Raw genomic sequence first — 16,374 nt, 5'->3', positions numbered from 1 at the left:
CATAGCCAATTCTTAAAGTTACAGCTTCAACTGATGTCAATTATGATGTGCATGAAATGCTGGACATGACTGGAAGCCAGTGGCCAGATTCCCCAATGTGGCAGATGCTACTGTCAAAACATGCTCTCCCAGTTCTCAGTCCCTGTGAACCCAGTCTCAGATCTGCAAACAAAGCTGATGAAATCAAAGAGTCAAAGAGGGTAGACAGCCCAAAGGACACATTGCAGTTGTCTTCGAAATAGCTAAATCTGAGCCCTGCACCTATTGGAAGCCACTATAGCTTTAGCATCAACTACAGGTGGATGCTAGATGCATCCCCTTGGCATTTAACTTCTGATTTCAGAAACTTTTCTTTCTAATCCTTTTTCTGTTTGTGCCTAAGTCTGAAAAAAAATAATTCTGCTAAACTATTTGCTTTTGGAGATCCTTTGTACTTTCTCTTTTACTAGCAAGCAGAGCATGTCCATTGCCCAGCTTTCTGCTCTTAACAAACACCAGGTTCAACTTGATCCAATTTTTTTTTTTTTCTGGAATTACTTGCCTAATGTAAGCAGTCTGTTTCAAGCTCTATTTTATAAGAGAAACCTCCAGGTTCACATCTTTTGCTCTCTGTACGTTCCTTTTTGGAGTATGGCACAGCAAGTATCCATCCTCTCTGGTCCTGAAATCAGTCCTTGGACCCCTCAAAAGGTCCAAACTTAGAGGAGTGGAGGGCATGCACCCACCCTTCCCCAGTGGCATCAAGGTCACAACTATGCGTGATGTCTAATATAATGCCTTTCCAGAGGATGTGTCAAGAAAATGAGGAACAAGAGATTAGGAAAACTTTTATCCACAGAAACCTTACTCTTAAAAAGCCTGGAGAAACACAGATCTCCAAAAACAAACAAAAGCAATCTCCAGAGGTGCACGGCCCTGCGGTCTGAGCTCACAAGCCTGACACAGGTCCATGTTTTAGATGGGTCTGACCTCCTCCTGCCTACCCTCTGCCCCAGCTCTTACTCATGTCAACAGCCAAACTCATGCATCTTGGCTCCTCAGCCCTCTCCGCTCCACTGTTCTTGCTCAGAGACGACCCCGTCCCGAGGGTGAGGCGCTGCCGAGACCCCCGGGCCATGCTCCCTCCCTCCACAGCCACAGCCATCCGGGACACGGCAGCACCGCCCGTACCCCTCAACAGGCCGCCCAGCTCCCCCCAGCCTGCCCTCACACACAGAGCACACCACTGCCAGTGAACTGATCCACCTATATGGTTTACTTTCACCTGGGGGGAAACATTTTCCCTCCTGCTCTTTTGTTTTTTTAGAGGGAAGTCCTACCAGTGCATGAAAAGCAGAGGCCCTCAAGACGTCCGAGCAACTGCAGCAGCTCCAGTAATCAGCACTCAGGCCGAAGTGCCAAAGGCCTACTCTGGTAACCTAGCATGCTTCTAATACAAGAGAATACAATAATAATTATGTATATGAGAATAAATGTGTAAATATTACTGATCAAACTTCAGATCAATAGATGTTTTACATATCAGAGTAAACATAAACTTCAGCGCCAGCTTAAGCTTTTAATCATTTAATTCATTTGTTGATTCATTCGCCTTTTCCATAATCTGATCTATTGGTCTGGTTCTCCAACATAAAAACCATTATGGCAGGGAATGTCTCCATTTTAATTTGTAACCAGTGTCCCAGACACATCCCATAAAATATTATTTTAATCCCTTAAAAGGAGAAGGGGAATTTTTCATTAATTAATTGGACAGTCTTGCACATTAAATATAGTAATAAATGTCTTGCAATGTAGGTAAAATTTAAAATATAAAGAAACGTTGTTGACTATAGGAATGTGAAAATCACAATATTTATGTTTAGTTAGTATACAGGCCTGCTAGAGAAAGAAAACAACTAGAGTCATCTTGGCCCTGACAAGCTCCCTCCACTACTGCAAGGACGGAAGGATCACACATCTGTGTGAAAGAGAGGGTGAGGAAATAAAACCAGCACCTCTCTCAAAAGCGGTTCAGCAAAGCCGTCCTGGGGCCGCAGAGACAGTGCCCAGGGAATTGCTCACTTGGACCCTACCCTAAGCCTTAAGGCTCCCAGTTGAGTTGTCTCTGTAATTAATCCTCCCTCATTCAGGTCTGTTACATGGGATGAATCCTTGCCTATCTCATCCCCTCACACTGGGGAGCCAAGGTAACTCAGACCAAACACCCACTTTTCTGTGCCTGAAGTGCCACAGATGCCATTCCTACTCTGTTCTCCACCACTGGACCTTTTTTTTTTTTTTTCTCTTGACAGAAAGGACAGCTGTATGCCAGAAAGACTTCTGTAAACACATCTTTTTAAAAAGCTAAAGCGTTTACATCATGCTAAACATTGCAAGTACACAGTAAGAGGCACAATCTGAATCACGTTAGTGCTTGAAATATTCAGAGTGGATAAAACAACAACCAAAATAATTCCAGATAAAACAAGGAGTTCTGTTAACTCTAGCAAGCATTTAAAACTTTTCTCACAAATGTGCTTTTTGCTCACACTGGAAGCATATGCAATGATTACTCATACACATATCACACCCCAACACTTCTGAGGTTAAAGTAGATGCTTTTGAATTAGTAGGCAAGGACTTGCCTGCCGGCTGGGCTTTACGATAATCTTTATCATGTGTCTAAAAAGCTAATCAGCAGCATACCATCCAAAGGGTCAGCAGGAGTCACTCCACTCAGAACTGATCCTGGAGACCCCAGACACATTTCTCCATCTTTCCTCAGCCCTGGGGACCACCCCAGTTCTGCACAACCACTCTGCAGAGTGGCTGGGTGGCCAGGGGCCACGGTGGGCAGCAGGGATGTGAAGGGGACAGTAAGGCTGAATGGAATGTGCGCACGCTCACATTTACAAGCTGAGTCAAGACATGTTCTCTCTAGCACTAAAATACTCCTAGTATTAGAATAATGATTTTCTCTGTAAAAAGGAATAATACTGCAAATTAACATTGTAGGTAGCTATTTGAATATGGATAGAGAGACCTTTCTCTACTATAAAATCACAGTGAAGATCTTTATTTACAGGGAATTCAGTTAAGCATCTAACAGGACTGATTCATCTGTTTTTCACAGCCATGACAAATACTTCAAATTCAGAATGATGTATAGCTTTATTTTTACAAGTAAATAGACGAACTATTGGTTGCATGAACTTATAGTATAACATAGCTTCCTATGGAAAGTCAAGACATATTTGGAGGGGGGGGAAAAAAAGGGTTGTTAATTTTTAAATGTGCACATGAGCACAGGACATTTCAAATGAGACTAAATACGAGAGCACCTTTTAATTCATTCCCTTCCAAGCACCATAGTAATAAGATAAATAAGATAGTATTTTAAAAGAGTTTGTATAAGTTTACAGCTAAGTCTTCAGACGTAAGGAAGAAAATAAAATTGCCTATGAAAAGTTCTTTCCAAAATCCTGCTATATGAGTACAAATATGAGTTTATCAGACATACAAATCATTATTTCCTATTTAAAAAGCTGAATGAAACTTCAGAAATAAATTAACTAATCTCATCTACCAATTGTGTAGAAAAGCATACCTCCAGTGTTTTGAACTACAAAAATATCTGTATTGTTGCTTACACATTTCCGATAAAAAACATCATTCAATCTGCTAAGATTTTCTGATGTGTAGATCCTATGCTATAGCCTAACAAAGCAATTGAACTGACCATACTCTCAGCAAGAGATTCAGCTTTTCAATAAATGAAATGCCCTTTTCTAAAATCCATTACAAGTAAGTCATTAATTTGTAGCTGCAGAATTCCACTCTGACAATTACAGAATGCTCTTGAAGTTACTGTTTTGCAGTAATACAGCAACATAATAAATTTCATAGCAAATCCAGTCAAACAAATAATGTTTACATAATTTGAAACTTGAAAACATAATTAGTGATCTTTCTAGTTACCTAAAACAGTTGGTTAGTGCTGCCCTTCACTGGTTCATAACGGTATACCACAAATCAAAACTAACGGTTACCTGGCAAAAGTGTGGTTCAGCCACAGGAAAACTAACTGACCTTCCTCTGCTTCTCTCTCCTGGAGTTCCACAGTCCTATCAAATGAACACCCAAAAATGCCTCTTCATAATCCAGGTTTTCAAGTAGTAAATGCTTTTATATACTTATTTCTCCTTTTCACTGGGAGGGATAAGATAATTTCAAATACTATCTCTACCCATTGTTATTGCATTTTTATCTCATGTCAGAGCGCTACTGTAATTCACTCATGAATGTTAAATTATGCTTTTCCTCCATGAAAGAAATTCATCAACAATAGAACAATGAAAATCACCCCTGGAGTGTTTCTATTCAATATTAAAATATTGGGCTGATTAAAATTGGTACTAACTAATGTCTGTATTTGTGTAGGAACACATGTGGGATCGGGTAAATAACTGGTAGTTCTCAATACGTGCCTTCTGCCCTGCTGAGGGAACAGAATATAGCTGGTTCTTTAACACAGCAAATGTAAACGTCATTGTACCTAAACAATAAGTTCCATTTGGGAACTGAATTCGGAGTGGCTGGCTGTTTCAGCTAGCTATGACACACATACTATGAGAGTTCCATGACTTTAAAAAGCTATTTTTGAAAAGGAAAGATGTTTAGGATAGTATTAACAGCTAGAAGATATCTGATGACGGATGATGAATTATTGTTAATTACTGTATGTATTATATGTGGCAAGTCCAACCTTGGAGGCATACTTCAGATGAGAGCACTGTTAGGTTCTGTATGCAAATGTAAGAAGCAACCCTGAGTCCAAGACCTGACAAGCCTATCTGCTAAAAATAACAAGCACATGAAATATTTTAAAAATATAGAATTAAAAGGTGTAACTTCCATTTCAAAAAGAGGTTCAATATTTTTGGACAAATAATCTATGCCTTTTTATAATATATTATGCTTATTACTGTGTTTGGGGAATAGGTGAAGCTTGAATTGGCGCTGGCCATTTCTACAGAACATTTAATTCTTAAAAGCCTTTTTGCAAATGCAAAAAAATCTCTGCTGGGTACATTTTTGAATCAATTGTATTGACAGCTGTACCCTATGCTCACCCATGCGGGTGAGTAGGCTCCCCCAAGACTCAGCTGAGTTATAGCGACGTGAGCCTCTGTGAAGCTCTATGGGCCTCTGGGTTTCCAGCAGAAAGAGTGACCAAGCAGGTGGTGAATGGAGCAGAGAGAAATTCAGAAAATGAGGAATTTTGAAAACTTTTCTCCAAAGCACCTTGGGCAATACCATTCAGGGAGTTTGTCACTGTAAAAATGGCTCAGTCAGCCCAGCCCAGTTACTCTGAACCCATGCTTATCAGGGCACCCTATTTTAATTTGATTAATAAGTGTTGGCCCATGAATAGCAATTGGACTTTTATGATCTTTGTCTTCTACAGAATGCATAATGATAACGTGAAAATGATTCAGATAAATCTCTTTCATCACTTCTTATTTCATGCTGGAATATTAAGGTTTACCTTTTCTGGAAGGTTTCACCAATTTCTGAGGCCCCTCATGTCACTCACACTGCTAACCGCAACCAATGAACTGAATGGTTAAACCTTCAACAAAGATGAGAGTTATCTAAAGAGAGAGTTATCAGTTGGTTGGAACAGTATAAATAAAACCAGAACAAATATAGAAACTATGAAGTCTTTACAAAACAGACTAATAAAACATCTCATTTTGTTACTCCTCTGATATTAGCATATCATTCCCTTTCTCAAAAAATCAGCTCAGCCTCCCCTGGAAAGATGGCTGTTTCCAGGGCAGTTTAGCAAAACCACAGTTACACGTGGCTTCACTGACGATGAGACAAAGTACATTCCATCTCATACCAGAAACCAGTGTTAAAATACGATGCAGTTTGTTAAGCAGGGGTTCATGAGCACAGCTACAGCTTTCAGCCCAGCGGCTGCTGCCGGCTGCGCTAACACGGTAAGGAAGAGCAGTCAGGCCATAACCGAGCGCAGCCGCACCGCCAGCCACCAGGTAGGACAGCCGTTGAGAGCAATGCAGCCCAAAGGCTTTGTCAGGAGGTTTCTCAGCTACTGCTGGTTTCTAGGAAATGATGAAACCTAAAAATACTGAGCTCTGAAGGAAGGAATCAATAGGTGCAAGAAGGGCGTACCTAGATCTGCTACCCTGCACCACTCTGGTATCTTGTTCTGCATCGCATAGAGTCAGTCTCTGTCCAACTGCAGGAGTGACTTTGACCCCAAGGAGGTCTTTCCCTTCTTTCCACTGCAGAGATGAGGACTGATGCTCTCATATCTCATGTTTCCTTCCCACCCTTGCTGGAATTTTCCACATTCCTGTATATATTTTGCTTTGGATACAGCTGTAAAGATTTTGTTATTAGCCACTTCCCCCGTTTTAATAATTATCAGCTATTTTTCTTTTGAAAAAAATAGGTGTGAAGTATTTGTTATTTTCAGAGAAAAACATTTAGTTTAATGACATATCTGTTCACAAAACAAATCACCAGTGATTGAAAATAGAATGTATTCTACCACTTTGTGAAAGTCATTTACAGCACAGAAAGACCACTTTGGCAGACACATTTATGTCTATACAAGATTAGATTTTGCATTTATTATGGGCATGTGGCATATTATTAATAATTAACACCAAAAATAAATGTTTATGTTTGCAGAAAAACAAGCTGCTAAATTCTGAAAAAATATTGTCAAGGATTTACACGTTGTGTCATGTGTGTTATGTAAATGGAAACAGCAGAGATTCAGTATTTATTATTAGAACAAAACATTTTTCATCCTGTGAGCGGAAATCCAGGCTGTAATTTGCATGCACCTCTGAATCAACAAGTCCAATTCTTAAGAATAACTCTTTGTATCAAATAACTGACTGCCTTCTCAGAGGGCACAACTAGTGGAACTCCTTTGCCCACGTTCCCTGGAGAACTGCACGAGAATTACAAAGACGCTTCTCCCAGCAGATCTGAAATGGTTCGTTTTCTATCCTAGACCTGAGGAATGAGTAATGGCATCCCACACCCTGCCAGAGGGAAACAATCCCCATCAAATGAAAAACCCCACTGGTGAGGTAGCTTCTCTCCCCGATTTCATTCATACCCAATTTCAAGATTTCAGACTGAGATGTCCAGTTCAGAGAAGCTCTCAGCCCTGAAACATGATTGGGAAAGATCTCCTTACCCTCTAAGGAGAAAAAGTCATTATCAAGCCATATGGAAATGGAGGCAGGAGTAGGATATCAGACTCGCATATCTCTTTATGTAGTACACATCAGTGCAACATCATACTCCCAGCTGGCTGCCCACATTACCTTACCCAGGGGCTGGAGGGCTTCTGAGAGCGCTGTGTGCCTCCACCAGCCTTTTCCATTAAAACTTCCCAGAGCTACTAAGGCAGGTCTGCTCTGGGCAGAGCGCTATGATGGAAACCCTGGTCTAGACAAGGCACTTGTAGCTGCCAGCATTTTTCTGTTCTGCCATCCATCCTGCTCAGAGAAAACCTCTTGCAAAGTGTATTGTGATGGAGGTTTCGGAGCAAGCAGTGACACTTTTTTTGGTAGCTTCCCTGTCCTCTGCCCTTAAGCTGTGTTGAAGCTCAAGCAGCGGCAAAACGCTACTCGGGGTTGTCTGAGTTTGTGCTGCTTTGCTGAAGAGTCAGGATTTGTCCACCTGCCTGCACAAATGCAGAAACCTTTTGATTTTGTCATTTATCTCAATACAGTTTTCCAATCATTCTGCTGGAAATGACGCTGCTGGAGGCACTAAAGGTGCAAGCCCAGACCAACATTCAAATCCTCACCAACCAGTCAACTTTACAGGAGGTTAAATTGCTGTGGGCAAAGCAGCAATAAAGTGGACTGATGAGCTCTGCCTCTGGGAGACTTTGCTGTTTCTTGGCTATTTCTACCCCTGTCTCAGCTCAGCAGGAGGAGGCAGGGGCAAATTAGCACTCCTCCTGCTCTTGCCTCCCCGCACCTTTTGCCTGCTGCTTCGCACAACCTCCTTCGGCTGGCGACAAAAGAGGTCAGAAACGTGTACACAGCGTGTCGGAGGAGCAGAGCAGCAGGCAGAGCGGGCAGCGGCCCCACAGCACAGGGATGTGCAGCAGCACCGAGCCGCTCGCCAGGCAGCAGGGCCTCCCCTGCCGCCACTCAGCCCCGAAGGGCTGCACCCGCTGCCCGCTGCCCAGCCAGGGCACCAGCCCCACCGCGACCACACTCTTCGGTTTGAGGTCAGGCCTCAGCCACCGCATCAGGTCACATCTGCACGTTTCACTTCAGGCCTCAGATACAGCTATGCTGAAACGCTGAGTTGCAGGCGGGGAAGCTCCCTGGGTCTCCAGACACATTTCCAGGGGCATCTGCTACTTCAGGCAAAGCCAGAGACTCTGCTACTGCCCAGGGCAACGGTCCTCTGCTGCGGGGAAATGCATTAATAAAATAATTCTGCTGTATCATTAGAGGTCAGCTCAGACTAGAGCAGGTAATAAAAGATTCATAATGGCACATGAGGGGGTGCACTAAATATCCAAACCGCAGCTTGAAATCATGCAAAGCTTGATTAGGTTTAGGACTTTGTTAAAAACTCGCAGTTCAGATGGTGTTTCACAGAAAAGTTTGCTATCAGCAATACCACTTCTGTACCAGCAATTTATGCTGCTTCCAGTAGAAATTATGCCTTGTAGCAAGGAGTATCCTAACAGGCACAGGTGCTCCCATGCTCAGGCTCGTAATCAAAAATTAATCCCTTTCCCTGACTCTGTTAGGGGCCAATAGCAGCTATTACTGAGAAGACAGAAGAAATACTGCTGGAAGCACTTTCAAGATAACATATTCCCAGTGTTGTGACACTCCATCCTTTGGTATTTAACAACTGGCTAAATCTTTATTTTAGCCAATTTCCAACCCAATAAGGCAGGTAGTGGGACCTGCAGTAGTCTGCAAGTTTTCAAATATTCCATTCGAACTTCGATTAATCTCATTTTGTGTCTAAATACCAAATCTGCTTTAAGAGTCCTGCTGAAGTCCAGTCTCAAGGTGCTGTGGCAACGAGTTCCCCAGCCCATTTACACATGAACAATCATTACTCTCTACTAAAGGGGCTGTCAGAAATTCAATACAGGCATTTACACAATATTTTCCATTTGATTATAAAGGCATCGTCCTTTCCCCATTTTACTTCAGCTTATGACTCTAACAAGAACAAAAACAACACAGGCAAGTCTCCACTAGCTGCCGAATTCCATCTGCTTTTCCATCCTTGCAACAGCCTTTGACAAAGAATTTAAATCAGATCCTTTTTTTCTGATGAGCTTAAAATTTGGCTGTGAAGTTTGGCCGCATTCTCAGACTGGATTTGATTTTTGGCCATCATTTTTACCAATACGGCACATCTAATCTCAGACTCGGTGACACTGCACTCAAACCAGCTGCTCCAGCTTTGATACACAAGAGGCTACCATCATTAGCAGCAGAACTTAATGTTTGACATATCAAGTGACTTGGTCCTGCCCTTAATCTTTGTGGCCAACCACTCCCACTGGCCAAGCGATGGTCTCAGTAGACAGGCCAAAGACTCAGCACAGGGAACAGAAAACTCCCAGCACAGCCCTGCAGGTGAGGTTTAGGGCACACGGCCTGAGCAGCACGAGGTGTGGAGCAAGCGCGTAGGGCACGCTCGGCTCTGCCCTCCCCTCCACCACACACACCACTGCCGCCGGCATTATCCTAACGAGAAGAACTGAGCTCTGCACACATGGAAAGGAGCCCTCCTCTCCCACTTCATGTCCTAAAGCCAGAGAGCCCCTCCTTGAGCGCTTCCAAACCATTCACCTTGCAGCAGCCGTAAAGATCCGACCCAGACCTGCCCATGGCCAGCCAAAGCCACCGCGCCTGGAGCACCCCCGAGGCGGGGGTCCCCAGGAGCTGTCACGGGCACCAGGGCTGGCTCACCCCCACGCGCTGCTGCAGGGACTTTGCTCTGTGCATACGGTGTCTTGCACTTTGCTGTACAGCCATCCATCTGTCTTGCAACTAAGGAAACAACCTATTTCTTCCAACTGCAGTGAAACTCTGCCCCTCTCCTTTAGAAAAGGTCTCATGGACCCTCAACTCCCGATACACTTCCAGTTCAAGTGGAAAGAAGAAAATTACTCATTTCCATCTTCTATCCTTTTTTACCAGCTCAGGGACACTTTCCCTGCAGCAGAAGGCTGCAAACAGAGCAAGAACTGCTTTGGGGGGCTGAAAAACCCAAAAACTGAATTATCCCACCCCGTGATCATTCTTGTCTTTCCCACACAAACGGCTTTTCCATGTATGTGGTACCTGCACTAACACAGCCACTGAGACACCACAGAAGGAATGGAAAGAGCGAAGCAACACCACTGCCCACACAGGGAAACAAAAGCTGGGAGGAACTGGAAGGCATCTTTTTTCACTTTACTGGTTTAGCTGGCCATAAGGGAAAGAAGTAAAACGTATCCTTCTTAATGGCTCCTGCCAGTTATTTACACAATTCCACAGCCCAAATGGAGAACAAGTCCCTTACTCTACCAGAAATCCACTGCCTCATTTCATCTGGTTACGTCCCGGCATTGCAAAATGCCAAATCCTGTTAACTGAACATAACGGCACTGTTGCCTGCATAAACACATTTAACACCTCTTAACATGCAAAACACGCAAACAAACGATAAGCGCAGCTCCTGCGGGTTCACAATACAGCCAGTGTCCGACTGCCCAGAGCTGGCACCCGGAGTCGGTCAAATGCAGTAACCAGGTAGCTGCCACGCGTAAGCACAATTCCTACACGGGACTCGCTAACCATTGTTAGTTTTAGATACTGTTTTGTAGCCTGGAGAAGTCTGAAGGGGAGAACCGTGTACGTCTCCTATTTAAAGGGCAGCAGTGGCGCGGGCGCAGGAGGGAACCGGGCAGGCAGAGCCGAACGCGGGGTCGGAGTTTTCGCATCTCTCTGGAGCCCAGAAGGACCGGTACGAGGCGGGCGGTCATGGCAGCACCACAATACAAATAACGCTTTCCCCTCTGTTTCGGTGGCACTTTGGGGCAGAGGAAGGACCGGCGCTTTCCAGGGACGTCCAGCCCTGCGGAGGGACCCTCGGGCGGGGCGGGCGGGACGCTGCCCTGTGCCCGCGGCCGGGGCGCTGGGGCTCGGACAGCAGAAGCACCTACTAGGGCGCTCTCCCGAGTGTGCGCTACCGGGCTGAAGCCGAAATAAGAAAAAGAATAAGTCTGCTCCAAGCGGGAAAGGGAGCAGCCGCAACCCCGCCGGACCCGGCACTGCCGGCCCGGGCGGCTCCCTCCCCCCACCGGGGCTGCGGGTGGGCGGGCGGAGGGCTCCCCCCCCCCTCCCCTCCTCTCTCCTCCTTGGGGCAGGAGGCGGTGGCGGCGGGGCGGGGAGCGCGGCGGCGGAGGGGGGGGCGGGCGCGGCGGCGGCGCTAGGGCCGCGCGCGGCGCGGGCCCGGAGGTGGGGTAGCTGCCGCCGCCCCGCTCGCCGGCAGTCGCGGGGAGGTCGCTCCGAAGTGAGGAGGAGGAGGAGGAGGCGGCGCCGTCGCCGCCCGAAGTTTGGCCGCGCCGCCGGAGACCTCCGCGCCGCAGCCGCGGCCAGGGCCGCGCTCCGCCCGCCCGCCGCATGCCGCGGCCGCCCCGCGCGGGGACGCCCCCGCCCTGAGCGGCGGTGACGGGCGGGGAGTCCCGGCGGGCAGCACCTGCGCGGCGCCCCGCGGCGATGCTCTGCGTGCCCGCGCATCGCCCGCCGCCCCGCCGAGCGCCGGAGGAGAGCGGCAGCCAACCCGCCCGCCTCGCCGCCGCGCAGCGCCCGCCGCCCGCGCACCGCCAAACTTCGACGCCGACAAGTGCCTAGGGCCGGCGGCGGCCCCCGTCCGCGCCCCGCCAAACCCCCACCGCGCCCCGCCGGCAACTTTCCCGGAGGGAAGCACCACCACCCTTCCAACTCCCCCCGCCCGCCCGCCCCGCGGCCCCTCATGCCGCCGCCGAGGGAGCCCCAGCGCGTCCCGGCGCCACGGCAGCTCCGCGCCGCCCCGCGGTGAGGCGAGGGCGAGCCCGAGCGGTGAGTAGCGCCCGCCCGCGCACCCCGGGGCGGGATGGGACGAGGGGGCCGCGGAAGGCCTGGGTGGGGCGGGCTGTGCTGCACCGGGTGTGTGTGTGTGTCCCCCTCTCCCTCCCTGCCCCGCCCCGCGGAAGCTCAAGCCGCGGCCCGAGGGCGGATCGGCGCGGGCCGCGCGCCCCCTGCCGCCCGCGCGGAGCGGAGCGCAACGTAGCGCGGCGCGGCGGGGGCCGGGCCGGGCCGGGCCGGGCCGGGCCGGGGCGGTACCTGCGCGGCGCTGCCTCCTCCGCGGAGCCGGGGCCGGGCAGGGCCGGGCCTCGCCGCGCTGCGCTTGCCAGGGGCGCGGCCGCGGCGCGCGGGCGGTGGGAGAGCCCTGAGGGAGGCGCCCGGGCCCGCCCCTCAGCGCGGATTTTCCCGCGGGACGGAGGGTGCTGGGTCCTGTTTGAGAGCAGGCGGGGGCGGCCGCGGAGCCCCGGGCGGGCCGCCGGTGCCCAGCCTGGCGGCGGTTCCCGCCCTCGCACCGGGAGCTGCGGGCGGATTCCCTCACCGCTCGCACGCGCAAACCCCCGACAGACCCCCCCGCGGCGGTGGGCAGCGCGGATCGGCTCTGCACGCTAAGGCGGACGCTCCCGTACTCCCAAAGTTGGTGCGTGTGCATTTTTTTGGCCTCTGCCGAGCATACTTTTATTGTTCTGCAATCAACTTTTCGATATACCGGATCTGATGCGCTTAGGAGCCAGCCTTACTTCTGCGGAGATGGTAGCGGAGACAGTGAGTGAAACAAACGGTGGAGATGCTTTTAAGGAGGGAATAAATCACTGTCTTGCCTAAGGACAATGCGGTTGAGGATGAGAAGCTGTGGCCTGGGCAGCCAGTCGAAGGGGAGAAAACCACAGCACAACTTTCCCTGGCTTGTTTCTTGGTGTGTGTGTGTTTTGGTTTGGTTTGGTTTTTGATTTGGGGAAAAAAAAAAAAAAAAAAAAAAAAAAAAAAAAAAAAAAAAAGGCTGATTTTTGGCATATTTTTGGAGTTTTAAAGGACGTTTACCAGAGAGTTTCCAGCAGTTAGTGGCCATATTCTCATGGAGTCACGATCTTTGCCATCAACCCTCAGCCCTGTGACACTGATATGAAATGGCACCAACTTTCTAGCTACGTATGTAAAATCTGGCAATAGCACAGAACAAATACAGTAGGCTTTCATTTTCATTCAGTTTTGAAGTGTCATCAGCTCACACCACAACTTGAAAGCTTGGTAGCCCTGCACCCTGGATACACTGCCTAAGGAACACGAATTACCTTATCAAGGGTGAATAATAATGACAAAAAAAAAAAGCTGCAACTGCCTCAAATGCTAACTTAAATTCTGAGAGGAAGAACTTGCAGAACAGATTGATGCTAGATAGAGAGATATGTAAGGCAATAAACCACAATTATAAAGATTCTAGCGGAAAAAACTTAAAGCAGCTACTTACAAAGCCTCTAAAATTTAAATAGCTGAAGTGCTTTTGCTCCATATGCTGACAGCTGATGATACCCAGCAAGTAATGGCAGTGGTAGTGTGAGGTGTCACTCAGCAAAGAATGATGTGGGAAAACCAGAAATATTTTAAGTATAGTGCTGAATCCCAGTTTTTTGATAGCAGAATGCTTTATTTTATTTTACTCAGCCAGTAGGTATTGACATTTTAAATTCCTGCTGACGCAAGGAAATCTTTTTGTGCTAAATAGTTAAATAAACTGGATAAAAATAAAACCTAAACTTCGTTTGGAGCAGCATTTGAGTTCAAAGGCACCACAGCAATTGTTTGGAACACAGTGTATTTCATGCAAGTATGATGGAAAGTTAAATTGTTAAATGCATGGCCCCTTCTTGTTTGCATAGATGAGTAATTTTGCACTTATAAAAGACATTGGGTTGGGGTTTTTTATATATTGGAGCTTTATACATACAGGGTTAGCAAGGTATAAAACACTTGAGTTTTTTATTAGATGTTGTAACTTGCAGGCGTGAGGATTAGTTCTGTTTTGTAAATACACATTATTTCATACTTTCTAAACTGTCTTTAAATATTAACTCGACTGGACACAAAGAATCTTTTTACCTGGGCTTGATTAGATACATTCATTTGTTGTAGCTGTTAGGGATACAAACTTAAAACACCTTTCCTTTGGAAAAATTCCCTGCTCTGCAGATGCCGGTGTTGGGGGGTGACAGCCGGCACTCCTTGCCTCGCTTGGTGATTTTAACCGGTTCTCCTCAGGCTGCCATGCGTTATCATAACCGGTTTTGGCTCTTGCTCTTACTCGTGCGCGGCAGCGGCAGCATGCGCTTTGTCAGAGGCATGGTCCGTGAGAGGGGCCATCGCTTGTTGTTTTATTGCCTCCTTCGCTTGGCCGCTGTTGGCCGGAGGGGGAGGCCCGGCACCCACCCGTGCGCTCTGCGCAGCGACGTCCCGGCGGGCAGCTCATGCAGGGCGTCCAGCCGGCGGGCTCACGCGGGGAGGGGGGTGTGGGGAAGGGGGTGGATTTTCACAGTGATGGAAGGAGATGGAAGGGGAGTGTTTGCTAACAACCGCTGATGAGATCTGAAGTTCTTCACTGGCACCAGTTCTGCCCATGGTGCATTTTAGCTGGTTTGCGGAGAGGGTATCTGCTCAGGCAGAATCAAAATGCTGTGTGAGGTGTGACTGACCCACCTAGAGAGGGACGCGTGTGCTCAGAGCCACCTTCACAGCTGGTTTTCATCTGGGGGTCAGCTGCGTGCCATTCTTCTCAAACAGCTATAACATACCCACCGTGGCCTGAGCGTCCAGCGCTTGGCAGAGGCAGCAGAAGCGGCCTTCAGCACCGCTGCCTGCCGGCACCCTCCACATTGCAGAGGCTATGGTGCGTGGAAGCGTTCAAGGCCCAAAACGTCCTGCAGTTCGTGCCGCCGTTGCCCCACAAAGGAGATCTCCAGGAGCAGCATGCTCAGGGGGCTTTGCATACATTAGCCAATGCCGTTCCCTTGCCCTCCGTCAGTAAGGATGCTGCTCCCTCTCTGCCACCCCCACGGGCCCCCAGCACCCAGGGTGTGCAACTGGCAGGGCACCCTGGGGTGCAGGGGATCGGGGCGCCAAACGTTAGTTATTCCTCATTTGTTTGATCACTTTTTTGTAAGGTCAAATGAAGAGGAATTATAAATACCATCGCTTTGTGTTGCCCACAGCTAGAGACTTAGCACGACGCAACTGGTACAGCTGTAAACTTCAGAAACATTATTCTAAACATTTTTTTTTTTAACAGAATAATTCAAATAAATATGTCCTTAGCAATGGAGCACTCAAATGTAGAATGCATATGATGAGTGACTCTGCAGGAATAAATATAAGCAAGACAAATCGCAGAGCTCCATCAGAAAAACCCCAGCAGTGCTCAGCATATGATCCTTAATGTGCTTTGGTCAATATCTTTCTCTGTATCAATGGAAGCTCATTAAAAGAAGATATTGCAGACTAACTGAGCCATGCCGTATTAGTTCTTGCCAAAGCTTGACATTTTTAATACATTAATAATATGTCTGTAATGTAATGGAAAACTATTAATCAGAACTGGTTATATGCCAGAAATTTAAGCTATAATTGGCTGCTTCTTGTCAGGAATGTCTGTCGTACACTGCTACAGCTGCCTAATGCTCAGATGTCTTGCACTCCTCTGCACTTTTTCCTTGTCAGTGCACTAAATTCGATCGATGTTATAGTCTATAATTCTGTGTAACGACCATCATTATGACTCTGGCTTACTTTAATGAGAATTCGTTATGTGGGAAGTATTTTAGCACAGTGTGTTAAGGTAGTGGCTTGCTTCACATTATTTTAGTCCTATGCAGTCCTGTTTATTAGTGGATTTGAGTCTCAGCAATTATAAAAGGTTATGGGTAACTGAAGACCTAGCAAGAAAATATTAAAGAAAACAAATCTATTTTTGCCTGAATATACAGGCTTGTAGTCTAAGAATAATTAAACTCAGTAACTTATTTCTACACAGAAGCATGATATTCACCTGCTGTTTATTCCAGCTATCACCAAGCCTTCTCCAATACAGAGTATGTTTTGATTTGTCACAAATTTAAAATAATTTGGCTCATTTTTTAGCAGAGTAATTTTTTCCGTTTTGTATAATGACTGTTCCAAGCTACAGGGTTTTGGGGGTGTCTCCCCCCCACCCTCCATGTAAAATAGTAAAATACATTGTAAACGA

At 47.2% G+C, this 16,374-nt stretch overlaps 1 protein-coding gene across 12 annotated transcripts in view; it reads left to right on the top strand.

The window, feature by feature from the left end:
* Positions 1–11,704: 11,704 nt before the first annotated feature.
* The window catches only part of NTNG1 (netrin G1), a 157,905-nt gene continuing 153,235 nt past the window's right edge, over positions 11,705–16,374 (top strand). For 3 of the 12 annotated variants that reach the window (XM_042806485.1, XM_042806487.1, XM_042806486.1), the window contains exon 1: positions 11,706–12,137. The gene's annotated coding sequence lies outside the window, so the exon portion shown is untranslated. Of the gene's footprint in view, positions 12,138–12,469; positions 12,781–12,816; positions 13,057–16,374 lie in introns of those variants that run through there. The other 9 variants (XM_042806498.1, XM_042806496.1, XM_042806489.1 and 6 more) reach the window with 6 other exon arrangements.

This window comes from Tyto alba, unplaced genomic scaffold (genome assembly GCF_018691265.1).
Source record: "Tyto alba isolate M040663 unplaced genomic scaffold, T.alba_DEE_v4.0 Super-Scaffold_1000006, whole genome shotgun sequence".
Taxonomy (NCBI): domain Eukaryota; kingdom Metazoa; phylum Chordata; class Aves; order Strigiformes; family Tytonidae; genus Tyto; species Tyto alba.
Note: the sequence above shows the minus strand (reverse complement) of the source record. Positions and strands in the feature narration are given on the sequence as shown.